Source organism: Schistocerca nitens, chromosome 7 (assembly GCF_023898315.1).
Source record: "Schistocerca nitens isolate TAMUIC-IGC-003100 chromosome 7, iqSchNite1.1, whole genome shotgun sequence".
Lineage (NCBI taxonomy): Eukaryota > Metazoa > Arthropoda > Insecta > Orthoptera > Acrididae > Schistocerca > Schistocerca nitens.
This window is the reverse complement of record NC_064620.1, coordinates 306,905,852-306,908,351: the sequence shown is the minus strand read 5'-3', so window position 1 is coordinate 306,908,351 and position 2,500 is coordinate 306,905,852.

The following is a 2,500-nucleotide window of genomic DNA, read 5'->3' as shown; positions in this document are numbered from 1 at the left end:
TGCGCCCACGCAGCGCGCGGCCAGCACGCCGGGCGCCCCCCCCTCACCGGCCGGGGACGGTCCCACCCAGCCACCGCCGCGTATCGCTTCATACCCACATGCCCACTCACGTTCGTGGGTATGACGGGTGTCGCTGAAGCAACCGGTTAATACCTGTACCGATCGTCGATATCAACGATTCACCTCCAGCGCGAACAACCGCGCAACAACGGATTTCCAGTTCATTTGCGTAACTTGGGCAGCAAACGTAGACATCCATCTACATTTGCGACTTCTACGAGTCTTGCATGCCTGGATGTTGTGTGTCACGACGCACTCCATCAGCATACATACACGCTGCGACGTGTGCACGAAAGAACACGTGGAAGGTGGCCAGCGTACGTATGCGAATGCCATTGCACAGCTGCGAAGCGCATTCAACACGCGAACTCCTGACCGACGAGCTAGAGGTGACAGGAGGGGAGGGGGGGGGGGGGGGGCGGGGGCGATATACGTCCTATTGCAGTACACAATACAGTGGATAGCGGGACCATGTGGAAAGTAAGCAACACTCGCAAGATGTGAGGGTACGCACCGTAAAATGAATCAATACGCAGAACACCACAGTGTGCGCGAAGTGAACTATGTTGAGATGGTTGCAATTAGGCAACGCTACACGAATTCCTAGATTCATATAACTAACAATTACAGGGCAGGTTAAGGCGCAACGTGGGTTAGGTTAGGGCGCAACGTGGGTTAGGTTAGGGCGCAACGTGGGTTAGGTTTGGGCGCAACGTGGGTTAGGTTAGGGCGCAACGTGGGTTAGGTTAGGGCGCAACGTGGGTTAGGTTAGGGCCCAACGTAGGTTAGGTTAGGGCGCAACGTAGGTTAGGTTAGGGCGCAACGTAGGTTAGGTTAGGGCGCAACGTAGGTTAGGTTAGGGCGCAACGTAGGTTAGGTTAGGGCGCAACGTAGGTTAGGTTAGGGCGCAACGTAGGTTAGGTTAGGGCGCAACGTGGGTTAGGTTAGGGCGCAACGTGGGTTAGGTTTGGGCGCAACGTGGGTTAGGTTAGGGCGCAACGTGGGTTAGGTTAGGGCGCAACGTGGGTTAGGTTAGGGCCCAACGTAGGTTAGGTTAGGGCGCAACGTAGGTTAGGTTAGGGCGCAACGTAGGTTAGGTTAGGGCGCAACGTAGGTTAGGTTAGGGCGCAACGTAGGTTAGGTTAGGGCGCAACGTAGGTTAGGTTAGGGCGCAACGTAGGTTAGGTTAGGGCGCAACGTGGGTTAGGTTAGGGCGCAACGTGGGTTAGGTTAAGGCGCAACGTGGGTTAGGTTAGGGCGCAACGTGGGTTAGGTTAGGGCGCAACTTGGGTTAGGTTAAGGCGCAACTTGGGTTAGGTTAAGGCGCAACTTGGGTTAGGTTAAGGCGCAACTTGGGTTAGGTTAAGGCGCAACTTGGGTTAGGTTAAGGCGCAACTTGGGTTAGGTTAAGGCGCAACTTGGGTTAGGTTAAGGCGCAACTTGGGTTAGGTTAAGGCGCAACTTGGGTTAGGTTAAGGCGCAACTTGGGTTAGGTTAAGGCAGAAGTTGGGTTAGGTTAAGGCAGAAGTTGGGTTAGGTTAAGGCAGAAGTTGGGTTAGGTTAAGGCAGAAGTTGGGTTAGGTTAAGGCGCAACTTGGGTTAGGTTAAGGCGCAACTTGGGTTAGGTTAAGGCGCAACTTGGGTTAGGTTAAGGCGCAACTTGGGTTAGGTTAAGGCGCAACTTGGGTTAGGTTAAGGCGCAACTTGGGTTAGGTTAAGGCGCAACTTGGGTTAGGTTAAGGCGCAACTTGGGTTAGGTTAAGGCAGAAGTTGGGTTAGGTTAAGGCAGAAGTTGGGTTAGGTTAAGGCAGAAGTTGGGTTAGGTTAAGGCAGAAGTTGGGTTAGGTTAAGGCAGAAGTTGGGTTAGGTTAAGGCAGAAGTTGGGTTAGGTTAAGGCAGAAGTTGGGTTAGGTTAAGGCAGAAGTTGGGTTAGGTTAAGGCAGAAGTTGGGTTAAGGGATGGTGTGTGTGGGGGGGGGGTGGGGTGGCGAGGTTCGTTGATAGTGATGGTAGTAAGTGGACGCCTGAGGCACTATCAGATATGTCACGTCAGTTGCACTTGTGGCTCATGGCAGGTGGCGCGCCCGTTCTGTGTTTGTGGCAAAGGAGTGGCACACCTGTGTCTTTCATTCCTGCCATTGTTTATGTGCTGTGAGATGCGGCAGTGTGGTGCTGTTGGGTGCACCCCTGTGTAGGACATGTGTGGGTGTTGGTGGCGTATCTGAGCAATGGTGGTTGTAGGAAGAGTGGGATATTCAGTTTTCTGGTTCGACGTCCCGGTCTGGTTATCATAGTGTGGATGGTGTACTGTGGCCGAGAGGATGCACTGGATGTTGTTCCATGCTGGTACTTAGATGTTGTGTCTGCGTCTGTTACAGGCATAGACTAGTGGGTGATGGAGTGTGTGGGTGACGTGTGGTTGACATTGTGTGCACAGACGT